At 38.1% G+C, this 19,105-nt stretch overlaps 1 long non-coding RNA gene and 1 pseudogene across 2 annotated transcripts in view; one reads left to right on the top strand and one right to left on the bottom strand.

Moving 5' to 3' along the window:
• LOC148162670 (uncharacterized) overlaps positions 1-19,105 on the bottom strand; it is a 139,581-nt gene that overhangs the window by 108,105 nt on the left and 12,371 nt on the right. The window lies entirely within an intron of this gene.
• LOC114226618 (eukaryotic translation initiation factor 1 pseudogene) lies at positions 10,030-12,639 on the top strand (annotated as a pseudogene).

Genomic DNA, 19,105 nt, shown 5'->3' with positions numbered 1-19,105 from the left:
ACCATGGTGGGTATTCCTTGGATACCTATACTACATTCTAAGATGTTTCTGAATAGCTGTGGTTGGTAAAGGAAGTAGTTTCCCAGAACAGAGTTATATTTGGCCAAAAAACATTTCCAACTACATTTTCCACTTGGCATGTAGACAGAATATGGCATGGTATGAAGAAATAATACAATCTGGTTTGAAAATATTTCTTAGGCATAGACATACTAAAGAGAAAAGGGTTTATTTTTCTTCTCTTTCAGATTCTGGTTCATAAATTTATAGTTCTTAGAATTGGGAGGATCTTAAAGAACAGGGGATTTAGCCCCCAATCTCAGACACACAAAGTATTAAGGCAGTCAATTCCTAGAAGAATCACTATTATTCACTCTGTTATTAACACTACTAAATTCAGTAGTGATTTATTAATCATTATTCTATTTTTGTAATAGAGCTTTCTGCCTTTGACAATTAGGCCTTTTCTTCAACCTTCTTACTTTATACATTCAGGTCTTCAAACCTTATTTTCAGCTAAAAAATTAAGTGTAAATAAAATAAATTCAACAGAGATAAAACATTAAAAAATTTATAATCACTAGGAAGCTTCCTTATATGCAAAGTGTGCTTTGGAGGTAAAAACCATCCCTCTCCCTGCCTTAGTGTTTAAATATCTCCCCTGGGATATCATTTTACTTTTCTTTATTTTTAAAGATTTTATTTATTTATTTATTTGAGAGACAGAGAAAGGGAGTGCACGTGCATGTGCGAGTGCAGGGAGGGACAGAGGGAGGAGGAGAGAGAGAATCCCAAGCTGACTACATGCTGAACCCAGAGCCTAATGCAGGACTCGATCTCATGACCCTGAGATCATGGCCTGAGCAGAAATCTAGAGTTAGATGCCTAACTGACTGAGCCACCCAGGCACCCCTATCATTTTGCTTTTCTAACACAAAGATGTTAATTTCTGGCCTATCCCATCTATATAAGAAAGACTAAAATTGGGACGCCTGGGTGGCTCAGTCGGTTAAGCGGCTGCCTTCGGCTCAGGTCATGATCCCAGAGTCCTGGGATCGAGTCCCACATTGGGCTCCTTGCTCGGCGGGGAGCCTGCTTCTCCCTCTGCCTGCCTTTCCCCCTGCTTGTGTGCTGTCTCTCTCTCTGACAAATAAATAAATAAATAAATAAATCTTTAAAAAAAAAAAAAGACTAGAATTAAAATGGTTTTTGATGTTGCTTTATGCCAGGCCCTTTCAGCTTATCAGATTCTTTTATAATGGCCACCTCATTATAGACTCATTCTTATAACTGACCTCTTACTGGTTGATGGGTCTGTTACCTTTTTCAAAGCTCCCCTGAGCTAAGTTCATCTATATTGTGAGAAGCTATAAATATCCTCCAGCCCCACGTCTATTTCCAAGGTCACCTCTCCTAACTTAAAGCAGAGATAACTGTGATACATTGAAACAAAGGAATGAAGGAAGTAAAATTTTTGAAAGCCAAGGAAGTAGTCCCATCCTCTAACAAAACTGAAAAATAATCACCATTGTCTACATTCAGACCAATACCACAAACTAAAAATGGGAGGGGCATTAATTTCAATAACAATTTGCTGACAGAGTCTACCATTTCTTGTCATGAGCTATCTGTCCCATTTCTACATCAAAGGCCTGAAGGTTTTGTTTGCCGGGCCTTTCAAGGTAACATTAGAACTGTGTTCTGTACAAAAACTAGCTCAGCTCAGCTTGTGTTCTCTGAAAGTTAGCTCAACTCAGGTAAATTATTTCTTGCACTTGTACAAGATAACCTGATTCTCATAACTAGGCTTGTTTATCTAGATACTTTGGAGAATCTCCCTTCTCCATCACTATTGCAAAACAAAGGTTGGAGGTACAGACTGTACATTACTTTTGTCTTAATTCCTTCAGTCAAGATTAAGAGTTGCACCCACCAGAAAAGAATGTTCTCCTTATAGTTTAAATTGCCAACTTCAGAGAAATAATACACCAGATCCCCTTAGGTATCATGACCTACTTACTCTTTCTTCTACTTCCTCAACCAGAAGGGGCTCTACACTTCCTAACAAAATAACATCTACCTTAACACTAATATAGAAATCAACTATAATCTTTGATTTATTTTATGACCATCTACTCCCTTTGGTCTTCCCCTGGGACATGATTCTTTTTAACAATTTTATATTTCAAATGGAGAATGTAATTTTTAACAATTTTAAATAATTTAGAACAATTTTTAAATAAATTTTTTTGAAGAATTCTTTTTTTTTAAATGTTTTATTTATTTATTCATGAGAGTCAGAGAGAGAGAGAGAGAGAGAGGCAGAGGCAGAGGCAGAGGGAGAAGCAGGCTTCCTGTGGAGTAGGTAGCTCGATGAGGGACTCGATCCCAGGACCCTGGGATCACGACCTGAGCCGAAGGCAGACGCTGAACCATCTGAGCCACCCAGGCACCCCTTTAAATAAATTTTTAATAATTTTACATTTCAACTGGAGAATTTAAGGCAGATTTAACTTTTTAATAATACACTATGTACATTATTATTATGTATATAATATACATAGTATATTATACCATGTAATAATCTCTTGAAAAGCTTAAGTGCACTTACTAGAATTGTTTCCTTCTTTCCCCTTCTCCCTTTTTGTCTTTTCTGAGATGCAGGATTTGGCAATGTGCAGAAGAAAATACATATTGATTAGGCATAGGCTAGGGAGCCAGGTAGACCCAGCTTTGTGATTTTGGTCTAATTTTTCCATTTTTCTTTTGATCTAGTTATTCAGCTTTTCAGAGTTTGATCCTGGAAATGATATCTTATGGAATGCTATGAGGATCAAAAGGGATGTGGAATGCCTTAAGCCCAGTGCCTGATGGATTGATTATACAAGTAAAGTTTGAATGATTATAAAGTTTGTATGTTCCAAGTTTCTATGGGGTCCTGGAGTTGGATACCAGTTCATAGAAACTACTGTTTCCTGATTTTCCCTGACAATAAGAATTTCTTATGGTACTGGTTAAAAATACAATTTCACTGGTCTCATTCCAAACTTGATGAATCAGAAACTCCAAGCCTTGAGAGCTAAGAAATTGTACTTTTTACAAACATTCCTTGTGATTCATATTATCAGAAAAGTTATAGAAACACTGATATAGACTATCAGTGTCTGTTATGTTCTGTAATTATAAGCAACATTTGAAATAAAATAACATTATTTTAATAATTTGATTTTTTTAATGTGTAGAGCTTCATTATGCTCCAGTTAAATTACACAGCTGAGTATTTTAACTGAAATTTACATCAAATATTTAAACTTCTCGTCCATCTGTCTTTTTCTCTGTAGGTTCCACAAAACAGTCAAACTTCATTTTCATTAGTGAATAAAAATGATACTGCTTTTGGCTCTGACTAATTTTAAGCACTTTTTTTTAAAGATTTTATTTATTTATTTGAGAGAGAGAATGAGATAGAGAGAGCATGAGAGGAGGGAGGGTCAGAGAGAGAAGCAGACTCACCGCTGAGCAGGGAGCCTGATTTGGGACTCAATCCCGGGACTCCAGGATCATGACCTGAGCCGAAGGCAGTCGCTTAACCACCTGAGCCGCCCAGGCGCCCTAATTTTAAGCACTTTACTAACGTACAGCACTACATAAATGTTTACTATGATATTATTAAATGTTATAATCATAATGGTCTACACTTACAAGACTTGACTTGTGAGTTAACCAGCTACCTGCATTTTAATATGCTTTTAGTACATCGAAGCTTCAGAGGCAAAGCTTGAAATATTATGCATAAAAACAGCACAAACATCCCTGCTTGCTTGAACCCAGATTACTTTTTATTCTTTCTTTTTTTTGGATGGGCCTCTAGCTAAATGCACATTTTAAGTTATGTTTTGCGATGTATTTTAAGTCTTTGGCATCCAGTTATACATTTAATACTTCATTCAAAGACGACATTGTGCATGGTGCCTATCCTCTTCTGGTGTTCTGGTTGTGTGTGGCAGGGGCCCAGAGGAGGGAGACGATGTGGAGGAAATGTCAAGGGGAGGGTTGGAGAAGTAAGAAGAGCAGCAGCTCTTTCCAAATGAAGACCAATTCTACAAGGAACATTTACTGAGTCCTACTAGGAGCCAGCTACTGTCCAATTCCTGAACAGAGCCACTAACTGCTCTGTTGGTTCACTGTTCTCAGTTTTGCCTCTGAGCCCTGTGACCATCTAGGGCCATGGCAGTTGGTGGTGACTGGTAGACACTTTCCTGTTAAAAAGAGCCAGGCTCTTCTTGGTTGCCCTGGGCCACAGCTACCACACAGTGGTTGACACTCTATTTCAGAACTGCCTGCAAGTCTTCTATTTTATGTCTATGCCTACCACATATGAATATAACACAAAAAGTGCTGGTGGTTTATTTTGTTCTCATCCACTGGTTAGTTTGAGATGAATATGCTTTAGGGAGGTTAAACCAGACATTAGAGACTGTCTAGAATCTAGATTATACCATCATGTATTTGTTTATAAGTTGCTTTCACATGATTCTTTAGTCATTTCCTATTAAAATTATCTTTTTTCTTTAGCTAGTACCCTTCTACATTTTTTTTCCTACAACATAGTTCCTAGGATAAAACTGTACATGTGGAAGATCCTCAAGTGTTGTTTAGAATGAGTAAATATAAACATATTACTTCATTAGCTGCATTACAGGAGCTGATTGGTGACCATTTCTCTTCATTTGACATACAGTAAGTGATAATGATGAAAATTTCTATAATTTAAGAAAATGTGACACGCAGTGTTTCTCAAAAGTCTGAAACTACCAGCCATGTGAAAGTCTGAACATGGTCACTAACAATGATCAATTATAGTCCCAATGAGTTAGATTAGGAAAACATAGAAAGTATACATAAGAGTTTGAAATAAAGGATTTCAGTAACATTTATCTTTATTTTCAATCTTCTATATCAAGGACATCTATTCTATAGAACTGTCATGAATCTGTTTATATTTTCTTTGGAATTATTCTTTCTTTTCCATTGTTTACGTTTTGATATGTAGTCTTCCGAACTTGCTATTTATGCACCTCTTTTTTTCCATAAAAATATGTGTATACTTACTTTCTATTGTAATAAGCACACTATCCCTTTTTATAAAGATGCTCATTGTTGATTGAATGGATGACTGTTGAGGGCAAGGGGTAGAGATGGGGGCAACATCCACAGGGAGATGACATTTGATCAGGAACTTGGAATTATTCTTCAGTTTCATAAATAAGATGTCTTTGCTTTCCACTTCGATTTAAATCTATTTTGGGGTATAGACTCTATCTTTTACATTGGAGTTTGTCAGACTTCAGAATACTTCATAATTATCTGAGAGCTTGTTTAAAAAATGTAACCCTCTGCCCCCAGTCTCACCCTCAGAGATTCTGATTTAATAGGTAACCAGGCATTTGTTAGTTTTTTGTTTTTTTGGTTTTTTTTGCTTCTAAAATTTTAATAGTTTTAGCCCTTAAATATAGATCTTTGTTCCGTTTTACATTCATTTTTATTTTTTTCTTTAAATTTTTTATTGTTATGTTAATCACCATACATTACATCATTAGTTTGTGATGTAGTGTTCCGTGATTCATTGTTTGTGTATAACACCCAGTGCTCCACGCAGAATGTGCCCTCTTTAATACCCATCACCAGGCTAACCCATCCCCCCACCCCCCTCCCCTCTAGAACCCTCAGTTTGTTTTTCAGAGTCCATTGTCTCTCATGGTTTGTCTCCCCCTCCGATTTCCCCCCCTTCATTCTTCCCTTCCTGCTATCTTCTTCTTCTTTTCTTTTTTTCTTAACATATATTGTATTATTTGTTTCAGAGGTACAGATCAGTGATTCAACAGTCTTGCACAATTCACAGCGCTCACCATAGCACATACCCTCCCCAATGTCTATCACCCAGCCACCCCATCCCTCCCACCCCTCCACCACTCCAGCAACCCTCAATTTGTTTCCTGAGATTAAGAATTCCTCATATCAGTGAGGTCATATGACACATGTCTTTCTCTGATTGATTTATTTCACTCAGCCTAACATCCTCCAGTTCCATCCACGTCGTTGCAAATGGTGCATTTGTTAGTTTTAACCCCACTTCCCATTTTCATCCTAATTTCCCTTTAGAGGAATCTCCCTTTGTGTACAGTTTTAGGGAGTGTCACCTGAGCCTGGGCCAGAGGCACGATCATTTGGAGACTCTATTTCAGAAATTTCAGTCGAGAGCAGTGAGACAACACCAAAGTTAGAACTGGAAATCGTAACAGAGTCAGTGTGAAGACCACATTGTTCCTGTGTTATGATTTTTGTTGTGGTTCCTCTGAAGCTCCCTCAGTTCCAATTTCTGGTCAATTCTGTGAATCCCTGACATCCTTCCAGGCAGTTCCTTCTTTGTTGAAGGGAGCATGAATTGGTTTTTGTTGCCTGCTACGGGGAACTAAACCAATAAAGAAAATCTATATTAGTGGGTTCTAGCAACTTATATTTTTAGCAATTTCTCCAGATGATTGTGTTGCAGGTGGGTCCTCAAACTACATGTTGAGAAACACCGTTCTATTTTTTTAGTATTCTACATAGTTCCTCATATCATGGTATTCATGTAGAAGATACTCAATAAACGCGTCTTAGATGAATGAATGGATAAATGGATGGACAGATGATGGATTCTTTGTAAAGATGCCTGACCTCAGGTCTACTAGCGTTAGACTTTTCTCAAATAAATGTAGGTTGATTGATATTATTCCCTAAAGTTTTCTCTTTCAGCATATGTGCTGATTTTACTTTGCTGTAGTTGAAAACCACAAAGCAGTTTAGAAAAGACAATGAGCGAGAATGCAAAAAAAAATTCTTGTTAGAGGGCACCTGGGTGGCTCAGTCATTAAGCGTCTGCCTTTGGCTCAGGTCATGATCCCAGGGTCCTGGGATCGAGTCCCACATCGGGCTCCCTACTCGGCGGGAAGCCTGCTCTCCCTCTCCCACTCCCGCTGCTTGTGTTCCTGCTCTCGCTATCTCTGTCTCTGTCAAATAAATAAATGAAATCTTTAAAAAAAAAATTCTTGTTAGAATCTTACTAAGAATGAAGAAATGAGATTTTGTAAGGTATGGCCAGTTTTTTGTTTGTTTCTGTTTTTGTTTTTCTTTCTGGATGATGGCACAGATCTTTGAAATCTTATATATTTCTTCAGTATTTTATATGCTAAAGAAAAATAATAAGCGCATGAAGACAGCTAACTAAAATCTCCTTTTCTTGCTTAATAGGTTGAAAAGTATGCTAGCAGCTAATGGAATTTTTCATGACTTTGACCTTCATGGCAGCTTCTTCAAAAGTTGGAGTAAAGGCCATGCTACGTATGCTTAGTTTGCAGGACTTTTCCATTCATGATTTCTGTTCTAGGAAGTCCTTACAAGTATTTTCTTTCACACAAGGGTAGAGGGCTCTATCCTTGTGTGCACTCCAAAGTACTTGTGCACTCCAAAGACCTAGGCTTAGTTGACATTAATATATCTTTGGATCAGTTTGGTCATACTTCCTAACTACTAATTTCTCATGGTTTTTGAGAGGCAGTGTGAGATGGTTTTTGAGAGGCGGTGTGAGTTCTGTGGCTTAACAACTTGGACACAGAGTTTTGGGTCCTGGTTCTGCAACAATCCAACTACAGTTGTGGATTTATTTGTCTGACTTCTCCCACTACTTGGACAGAGATCATGTTTTATTTGTCTTCCTATCCACACCACCTGGCACATGGTTAGTACTCAGCTAATGTTTACTTAATGAAGCTTGAATGAATTCCTAAACTTGAGCAGTCTTTCTGGATTTCACATCTGTCATTTGTAAAATAGACTGGTTGTTCTCTAACATTATTTCCAGGTCGGACATTCTGTGATTATACGATCTGTGTATACTGAAGCCAACCTCCATATGCAATCTCACTTATTTGGGGGCATTGAGAAACGGCATTGCATTAGTAGCTTTGTTACAAGTGGCTTCTTCATCTCTGAGTCATTCTTACTGAAAACAGTGTCAAAGAGACTGCAGCGTTGCTGTATATTTAGTGGAGAACAAATTGGAGAATTGTCCATTCAATATTTACTTTTATAGTTTCGGCAGAGTTCTCTGCTCCATGAGCACTGTTGAGATATTTCACAGAGCTTCTTAAAGACATCTTCCATCTCAAGGAGTTTGGTACTCACATGATTAGACTGACTTGGCTGCATTTCAACAAATTTGTTGGTCAGCTAACAAGAGTTCAGATGTCTGGGCATCTCTCCATCCATACCATCCTCCAGCTTTGCTCTAATCCTTTACAGTAGAGTCACTTTTGCTTGAAGAATCATAAAACATAGGTCTGGGATCATAACATCAATATTACAGAAGGTTAGAATGGGAGGATCTAAGGCTTGTTGTAAGGGACCTCAGGGGCTGCCTGAGTGGGGTAGAGTGTGTGTGTTTTGGTGGATGTCTAATTAGGCAGGACTCTGAATTCTCATTCCAGCTTCAACCATCTCAACTAAGAGCAAACGTGCTTTTGTTCATTTTACATGCTGATCTTCTGAATAAGTTTATTTAAAAAAATGTTCTCCTGCTAAATAACATTTTGACCTATCAATCTAGTCCAACCTCTCATTTACAGATAGAGAGGCTCAAGAGGACAAGGGATTTGTTCTTGAGAGAGGCCACCAGAAGATCCAGATTGGCTCTTAATTTTCAAAAAAAATTTTCAGTAAAAGAAATATCATAAGTAGAAGGTATAGGTAGAAAAACATGCAGTAGGAGAATGCTTAATTTTTATAGTTTACAAAACATAATACATATATGTCATTTGATTTTGACAACAGACTCGGGAGACAAGCAGTACAGGTATTATTAACCCTAATTTACAGATGAGGAAATCGACACTGGGGAAGGTCAAGTGGCATGCATAAGCCCATAACTGTGAGAGCCTGGCCTACAGCTCAAGTCTTCTGACCTTGAACTCAGTACTTACACCACCTCAGTATTACACCACCATGCAGACTAAAGAATTCTACCACCAGGCAGACTGAAGAAAGACACATGACAAATAAATGTGTCAACATATCTTAGAGACAGGAATCGGTAGTGGGTAGAGGACTCACACAGTCTGGTGCCTGAGGATATGATTTGGCAATTGTGTGCATTTCCCCAAAGTCGTCCTATGCTGTCATTGCTCACCGTCTGAATCATGCACATTGTTCCCATTGGGGGAACATCTGAGCATACTTTTCCATGTGTTATTTTAGTAACATCAATTTGCTAATTATGAAGACAAAATTATCTTATTAGATCATAAGGAAACCTGCCTTTTGGTTTTGTCAAGCCTTTGTTCCTGCTGGTTAAAAATCTTTTGGTATTCCATAAGAACTGACCTAGCCAAAAGTTTAATGTGCACCTAGATAAATTTTTTTCTGTGTTAAAGTCTAATTTTTTCTTTCATTTTCTTTTCTCCTCCCATCCTCTACTCTTACCTCACTAATAATTATTCACTATTAAAATGTAAAGTATCTTTTCAAGGGTAAAAGGAAAACTTAAAAGGAAATGAATTTAAACCTTATAACACAGGACTCAATATATAACAATAGATTGAAATATGTTAGAGATTAGACTGTAAAAATGAGGGAAGATTAAAAAAAAACCTAGGCTTTCTGGGAAAACAGCTATGAAGTACTTTTCAGTGTAATAGATAAAGCAGCTTGAAGTTTGAGGTTAAAAGTCACATTTGGCTACTTTACCTTTCTTGGTACTCTAGGAAAAGGGTTTAGAGCCCTTAAAAGTATATAATTAATGAACTGTATAAAGTGCAGGAGAATCATTTAAACCAATTTCACAGAACAAAACCCAGTGTATTTAATTAGGCCATCTTGGAGAACATAGGCTATTATCTGAGAAACTGCTACTGTATTCACATGCTAGGGTTAATTAACAAGTTCCCTTTTCTTATAGAAGTTGTTTAGGTGCCTTTGGCTCCGACAGGTCAGATGGAAATAGAATCATATTTGGTGTTGGGAGTAGAAAAAGAAGATGGTCATGGAGATAAGGTCAGATCCTTCTCTTTACTTTGCCCAAGAGAGAACAACTTATGAGGACTTTAATAGATCCTCTCTGTTGGGATGAGGTAGAAGTGAGAAACACCGAAAGCTACAATTAACAGTGGCTTAAATGAGATATAAATTCATTTCTGTCTTTCATAAGTGAAGTCTGGAAGTAAACAGTCCAGGGTTGGTAAGGTAGATTTATAATCATCAAGGACATAGACTCTCTTTTACCTTGTTACTCTCCTACCCTCAGTAAGTGGCTTCTACCTAGTGGCCCAGAATTACTGCTGGAGCTTCAGCCATCACATTTGATTTTCAGCCCAAATGAAGAAGATAGAGATGAAGAAGGCCACATGATCTACCCTTAAGGAGGTCTCAAAGGACAATCCTGCTAACATCTCACCAGACAGAATTTAATCACATGGACATAAGCAACCGCAAGGGAAGGTTTTTTGTTTTGGGTTTTCTTTCAGGGTGGCTATAAACTGAGCTAAAATCAAGGTTCCTTCACCAAGCAAGGATGAGGGAATGGATATTTGGGATGTGTCTGACATAAGTCTTCTTTCTCTACCACGACAGCCAACCACTTGGGCTTAGGTTATATGAGTTTGCCTGAAATCCCCTTATCCTCCCAATCTGGCCTAAAGTGTAAATAAATAGCTGATGCTTCTCATCTGGTACAAGAGAGGTGAACCTGATGGAGTTCATATTTTCCCCCTACAATTTGCTGGGAAATGCATCTTAAAATGTGGTTCCGTACTAGATGCAGGTTGCTCCTTGTGGAACTCCAAAAGAACTGAAACTCAGGATAAAACTCTATAGCATCACCGTCATATCCCTAAATATGCAACCTAAATTTAAATGTTATTGAAAATGGTAGATGGGCCAAATAACCATATTTCAGGCTGGTATGAACCTGTGTGTCCCATGAGAATTTTCTGAGAAAAAAAGCCCCATCAGTTAAAATCTAAACAAGGAAAACATCTTCAAACATTCCGTAATTTGTTTTCTGGCAAGGACCATGGGAATAATAGTGGAAGCCAGATAAATTTGAATAAACTGAGTCTTCATTTCAAAAAGATTCATGGAAGAGTCAACCAGATGCCATGGTTAAAAATGTCAAAATAAGATCTAAGGGTATTGAGATGACTAAACTTTAAAAAATATTAGTTAATCACATAAAATTTTGTTACATGAAGTAGAGGGAGTACTGTAGTTGTCTCAGTGAATCTATTTTACAGTTGATTAACAAGATATTATATTAACTTCCCTAGCCTGTTTTTGGCTCCAGATTAATCATTATTGGTTTGAAAAACATTTATTGAATGTTTACAATGTTCCAGGCATTATGCTGAGCTGAATAATACAACCTGTGTCCTTAAAGAGCTCAAAGTTTGGTGGTGGCAAGTTATTTGTAATTTTCATCTTTACAATAACAGTACCATTGTACTCTATGATCTTAGAATTAAGAATTTGGGATTAAGAGACATGGTTGGTCCGCCAAGAACAAAATGAAAAGAGCTTAGGTTTAGCACTCAGAAAACATCCATTTGAAGTTCAGTCCTGTCACTTATTACCTGTGCCCTTGAGCAGATCACTTAATCTTTCTTAATTTCAGTTTCTTCCTCTGAAAACGGAGGATGTCTCAGGATTGTTCTGAAGATTAAATGATAAAATGTAAATGTTGTGCTTGGCCATAAAAGATACTCAAAAGCTGGTTGTAATTATTATAATTATTATTAATTATTACACTATTTCCAAGAGTGAATTGGTTCTACAAAATGCTTTGAAGGATGCACATAATTTTATATATAGATAAAGATATATATATCTTTGTCGAGCCAACATATGCACACATTTAAGAGTAATATGAGTTGTTTTATAGGCCCCAGTCACTGAGCTGCCGCCGAGGACTCAGCAGCCTCCCCCTTAATTAAGCCCCCTCGGTTCCCGACGCTCCGTCCCCCACCCCCCGCCTTCTCCCGCCACCGCCTTCCGCAGGCCGTTTCCACTGAGGAAAAGGAATCGTATCGTACGTCCGCTATCCAGAACCTCCACTCTTTGGACCCCTTTGCTGATGCAAGTAAGGGTGATGATCTGCTTCCTGCTGGCACTGAGGATTATATCCATATAAGAATTCAACAGAGAAACGGCAGGAAGACCCTTACTACTGTCCAAGAGATCGCTGATGATTACGATAAAAAGAAACTAGTGAAGGTGTTTAAGAAGAAATTTGCCTGCAATGGTACTGTAATTGAGCATCCAGAATATGGAGAAGTAATTCAGCTACAGGGTGACCAGTGCAAGAACATATGCCAGTTCCTGGTAGAGATTGGACTGGCTAAGGACGACCAGCTGAAGGTTCATGGGTTTTAAGTGCTTTTGGTTCATTGAAGCTTAAGTGAGGATTTCCTTGCAATGAGTAGAATTTTCCTTCTGTCCCTTGTCACAAGTTTAAAAACCTCACAGCTTGTATAATGTAACCATTTGGGGTCTGCTTTTAACTTGGACTAGTGTAACTCCTTCCTGCAATAAACTGAAAAGAGCCAAAAAAAAAAAAATATGAGTTGTTTTATATTGCAAAAATATCTTTTATATTTACCTTACATTTTTTAAAAAAGATCTTTATTTATTTATTTATTTGAGAGAGAGAGCACGTGAGAAATAGAGCACAAGTGGGGAGAGGGGTAGAGGGAGAGGGGCATGCAGACTCCCTGCTGAGTGGGGAGCCTGATGCGGGGTTCGATCCCAGGACCCTGAGATCATGACCTGAGCCCAAGAGAGATGCTTAACCGACTGAGCCACCCAGGTGCCTCTACTTTACATTTTTTGACGTTTATATTCTCTCACCTGTATATTCACTCACTTTACTCAGTGAGATGGGTGTTTTTTTTTTTTTTAAGATTTTATTTATTTATTTGAGAGAGACTGAGAGACAGAGAGCACGAGAGGGAAGAGGGTCAGAGGGAGAAGCAGACTCCCTGCTGAGCAGGGAGCCCGATGTGGGACTCGATCCCGGGACTCCAGGATCATGACCTGAGCCGAAGGCAGTCGCTTAACCAACTGAGCCACCCAGGCGCCCGAGATGGGTGTTTTTTAAACCAAGGCATAGAAAGGTTACATAACTTGCGCAAGGTGACTTACAACTAAGTAGCAAAGTTGGGATGTGAACCCAATCACTATGTCTCCAGAGTCTATATACTGTGTCACTAAAAATAACTTAATTCTTTAACCCATGAATCCTACGTGGGACCAGAAAGAACTTTCTGACATTTAGTGACTGACTTTTGGCACAGTAGTACAACCAACCCTGCCACCCAGGCAAGACGGCCCTGCCTTAAGCCCCGTGTTTTAGGAGGCCCCACATATCAGAAACACAAAAAATCAATCTATTAAATAGCATATGGGCACTTCTGGCACTTGAGATCTGGTGCTCGGCACTGGCACATGTGTCCTTAAACATCCAGTTTCATGCTTAACCGCATTCAGGCCTCAGGGAAATGCTTCTTTACATCTCTTGTCCTATGTCCTTGAGTGGAAAAGCAACCGTGTCTAAATGCTGTGAAGTCTTATGGATTGTACTGCCACCACATTTGGAGATGAACACCAGCTCTTTGGGTGGATTTGAATAGCAGAAGCAGCTAGAGAGGAGAAAAGAATAATTTTTCATTTCCTTCCTATTAGAGAGCATGAGTGCAAGAGATTTTTACATAGTGCAGTATCATTTTTCATTGTATCCAGCATCCATTTTCTTGCTTTTCTTCATATTTTGTGTTTCCAGAAGTACTCATGAGTTAGTATATTATTTGCAGTAATTAAATGTGATTGCTTAGGGACATTCTGCAATATAAAATATTTCATATTGCTCTTGAATGTGTGCATATGTAGGCTAGACATAATATGCATGAAGCATGATATCAGTTCTTCCCATTGGCCACTAGACAGTCAATGCAAGAATCAAGAATAGTTTTAATTTTACTAAAATATTTAAATAGAGGGGTGCCTGGGTGGCTCAGTCAGTTAAGCATCTGATTCTTGATTTCAGCTCAGGTCATGATCTCAGGGTTGTGAGATTGAGCCCTGCGTCAAGCTCTGTGCTCAGAGAGGAGTTGGCTTGAGATTCTTTCTCTCCTCCTCTCCCTCTGCCCCTTCTCCTCTGTTTGCATTCTCTCTAAAATAAATAAATAAAATATTAAAATTTTATTTTAAAAGCACTCAATTAACCAAGTCTTTTAAAAAAAATTTAAATAGATGCAAATAAATTTTAAATTTTTTCTATAATTTTGGGTTAAAATTTTGATATTCAATAATTATAATTTTTTTTCTTTTCAATTTTAAGAATTGAATTTAAGAATTCAATTTTGAACTCTTTAGAGAAGTCATTTTTAAACATAAAATAATTTTATTCCAGTTTTATTGAGATATAATTGGTATATAACATTGCCTGCGTTTAAGGTATACAACATAATGGTTTGATATATAGACATACTGTGAAATGATTACCACAATGAATTTAGTTAGCATCCATTACCTCACATAGTTACAAATTTATTTCTCTTGTGATGAGAACTTTTAAGATCTACTCTCTTAGTAACTTTCAAAATATACAATACAGTATTATTAACTATAGTCACCATGCTGTATATGATATCCCCAGAACTTTCCAATCTTACAACTAGAAGTTTGTACTTCTGACCACCTTCACCCAAAAATAATTGTAATTTTTCAGTTTGTTATATTTCCTTTCATTTTTTGGTGGAAAATATATTCACAATTTGAATACTTTGAATGTAATTACATTTGTTTTTTAATCTTTTAGAGCATTAAGAATGAGTACAAGTTAAGGCCAAGGCAGAAATAGAAAATATGAAAGTGAAAATCAGAAAAGAAAAAAATATCTGTCAAGGTAGAAGGATAGGATGTACTTTTTCACCAAAAGTTTGAGAGCTTGATATGGAACTTTTTTTTTTTAAGATTTTATTCATTTATTTGACAGAGAGAGAGATGGCGAGAGCAGGAACACAAGCAGGGGGAGTGGGAGAGGGAGAAGCAGCTTCCCACCAAGCAGGGAGCCCGATGCAGGGCTCGATCCCAGGACTCTGGGATCATGACCTGAGCCGAAGGCAGACACTTAACGACTGAGCCACCAGGCGCCCCTTGATATGTAACTTTTAAATATGTAGACACATGATACGGGGGCCTCCGTGTATGGCCTGGTTCCACCTCCACAATGTTAGGAGTGGGACTTTCCAGCAGAGTTTACACACAGTTGCCAAAGCAAGCTCTTTTTGGCCTAACTGGTAAAATAACATAATTAGATCAGTATCCTCACAAATAGACTCACAAATTAAGAACCTAGGAAAGCAAATTAATACCAAAAAATTGAGCACATTTCTGAAATATGAATAACTTGAAGAAGACTGCATGATGGATTTAGGTGTTTTAAGTACTACATGATTTCCGTGGGGAAAATAGTCCACCTGGAAAATGTACTATGTTCTAAAATAAAGAATGATTTCTGAGACAAAATTATCTTCAAGGAGGAAAAGCATGTTAAATAGGTTTTCTTGAAGAAGTGTTTCTACTAATTTGGTCAGTCAATAAATGTGTAGTGATGCTCACGTAATGTGCCCCAACATGGTTAGACAACATTGGAGAGGAGGGTGTTTACAATCTAATTGAAGAGATAAACGATGTATACTTGGAACAATTAAAGAATAGATCGTAAAAACTGTGAACTGTGGGGTACAAACAACTATTATGGAGCATCAAAGTAGAGAATGATTGATGTGATTTTGAATCATCTGGCAGGGAGGGCTTCATAGAGTGGCACTGAAATGAGGCCCATAATATACTCCCTGGAATATGTCTGCCTCATGACCCTGAGAGTGGGGGCCTTCTTAAATTTTGTGCCCCAGTTTCCTCTCTGACCTCACACTAGTCCTGGCCCTGGCCAAGCACATTCATTTCTTTTTCCTGAAGTCTCTAGAGAGTATGGAGGCAAAGAGAGGCCAGATGTGTTACTCTAGTAGATGTGTCTGCACATAGACAGAGGCTAAGGGAAAGGATCTTCCCCCTAGAAAAGGTCATGGAAGTGAAGTTTCTTGCCAAGACCATACAACCAGTGGAGGCCAGATCCCAGGACTCCCGATTCCTGTTCATAAAAAAGATGATATGATGCAGCTTTGAGTAATCAAACCCGTCCACTGGAGCACTCAATTAACCAAGTCTTTTATTATCACTATTATTATCATCTTATCATTATTTTGCCTTCATGACTCTTTAAGGCGACCTAAGTAAATTATATATTTAGACTATACATAAACTTGTATAGTGTGTAGTAGAATGAGTGGTGACCCCCCAAAAAGATAAGTCCATATCCTGGAACCTGTGAATGTGACCTTATTTGGAAAAAACCTCTTTGCAGATGTAATTGTATTAAAAATCCAGACATGAGATCATTCGTGACTATCTGCGTAGGTTCTAAGTCCAGATAAGTGTCCTTGTAAGAGACACACAAAGGACAGACACATAGAAAAGAAAAGGTCATGTGAAAATGGAGGTAGAGAATGGAGTTATGCAGTCATAAGCTAAAGAACACTTGGAGCCACCAGAAACTGAAAGAGGCAAGGGAGGATTCTCCCTTAGAGCCTTTGGAGGGAGTACAGCCCTGCCAACACCTTGACTTCAGACTCCTGGTCTCCAGAACTGTGAGAAAAAAAAATTCCTATTGTTTCAAGCCACCAGATTTGTAGTACTTTGTTACGGCAGCCCTAGGAAAACTAATACATAGGGCACATATATTTTTTAAAAGCCCTGTATTAGTTATCTATTATCCCAAAATGTAGAGGCTTTTTTTTTAATTTTTAAAAAGATTTTATTTATTTGAGAGAGAGGGGCATCGGGGTGGCTCACTCATTAAGCGTCTGCCTTCAGCTCAGGTCATGATCCCAGTGTCCTGGGATCGAGTCCCACATAGGGCTCCCTGCTCAGTGGGAAGCCTGCTTCTCCCTCTCCCACACCCCCTGCTTGTGTTCCCTCTCTCGCTGTGTCTCTCTCTGTCAAATAAGTAAATAAAATCTTTAAAAAAAAAAAAAGAGAGAGAGAGTGCGAGAGAGAGCACAAGCAGGGAGAGTGGCAGGCAGAGGGAGAAGCAGGCTCCCCACTGAGCAGGGAGCCCAACATGGAACTAGATCCCAGGACCCGAGTAGAAGGCAGATGCTCAACTGACTGAGCCACCCAGGGGCCCCAATGTAGAGATGTTTTAAAACAACATCTCACGCAGTTTCTGTGGGTCAGGAATTTGGGAACAAATTAGCTGGGTAGTTCTGGCTCAAGGTCTCTCCTGAGGTTGCAATCAAGATGTTGGTCAGGGCTTCTGAAGGCTTGGTTGTGGTGCCAGACAGAGGATCTGCTTCCAAGATGGCCCACTCACAAAGCTGGCAAGTTAATGCAGGCTGGTGGCAAAAGGCCTAAGTTCTTTGCAACATGGACTTCTCTATTGGAATTTGAGTGTTCTCATAACATGGTGGCTGACTTCTGCCAGTGTGAGAGAGCAAGAGAGAGTAAAGTGGAAGCTTCAATATTTTTATGATTTAGCCTGAGAAGTCACACACCATCATTTCCCCAATGGTCTATTGGTTATACAGGTCATTCTTATTCATTGTGAAAGGGGATTATACAAGGGCACAAAAACCAGGAGGTGAGGATCACTGAAGTCCATCTTGGAAGCTGGCTAGCACAGGTCACAAATTTTTCAAGGTATATAGGGAGCCAGAATATTTTCTACACAGTTACCTGAACCATGTATATTTGAAGCCATAACACTTAACTATATAAAATGCTCTTCACAGTGATGAACTTGAGTTATTACAAGTTATTAAAATATTCAGTTCAGTTTACTTTCATATTTTAGCCTGAGCCATATGAAATTCGCTGTTTTTGTGAGTAATTATCCAATATCAGCCATTTTCTGGTTTCAACCTACTACTTATAAAGGTGGAACTATGAGGTAAAATACCTTAGATCAATTTTTAAGAAATTATAAATAAAAACCACTTTTCTTTCACATCATTAGTTAATCATAAGTTTCAATGAACTAGAATAAACTATTCTTCAAGCACTCTGGTTATTTGAAATGTTACAATAGCTGTGATGTTCCCATAAAGTTTTTGAGAACCAAAGGATCTGTGAGGGCAATGTATCAGTGTTATTTTATGAAAGTAATTTAACATCCCTGGGACCAATTTTCCTCATCCATAAATGAAAGAATTTGATTAGATGTCATCTAAGCAGACTTACTGTGCAAAATTTTTTAACATGTCTTTATATGCTGTGTATGAGCCACTAGCAGTTTCTTTCTTCAACTTTATATGCTGTGTATGAGCAACTAGCAGTTTCTTTCTTCAACTCATGCAGTAAGAAATACTGCATATTTAACTGAGTTGTAGAAAAATGTCTCTAACCAAATATGCTTATTCATTAGCATATAGTATTTATGTTAAACTCAAGGTCCATCATGTTTTTGAGTCGTCCAGAGAGTCTTCCTTTCTCCTTTGTTTTCTAGAAAGCATAGACTGCCCTTCAGTAAATCAATTTTCTTAATTTGACTTGCTATATTTGACAACATTTTTTGGGTTCACATATTTTTTCTTGCGCCAAGTACTGCATTTTTCATTTCCCACAGAATCAGGACAAACTGTACATCCCCTGCTGTGTCCAGGGCAGATCTGGCTAAATGTCAACTATGTTAATTGGTATAGAGAAAACAGCAGCCCTATTTTTATCTGATTAAAAATCCCCACAAACATTCTCCTCTAAAATAAAGCTATGTCAGTACAAAGTGATTTAATTATAATATAAAGTTTGGCAGATGTGTCCCTCCTGCCTTCATTTTACTGTAGCATGCAGAAATGCAACTGGTTCCTGGAATGTTTCAGTGTCTAAGATTTTAATCCTACTTTTGGAGGTTTAGAATTTGGTACTCAAAACTTCCTCTGGACTGCCAATTGGAATAAAA

Source organism: Eumetopias jubatus, unplaced genomic scaffold (assembly GCF_037043125.1).
Source record: "Eumetopias jubatus isolate StellerSeaLion01/CBP00866 unplaced genomic scaffold, mEumJub1_p1.0 scaffold_13, whole genome shotgun sequence".
NCBI classification, from domain to species: Eukaryota; Metazoa; Chordata; class Mammalia; order Carnivora; family Otariidae; genus Eumetopias; species Eumetopias jubatus.
Note: the sequence above shows the minus strand (reverse complement) of the source record. Positions and strands in the feature narration are given on the sequence as shown.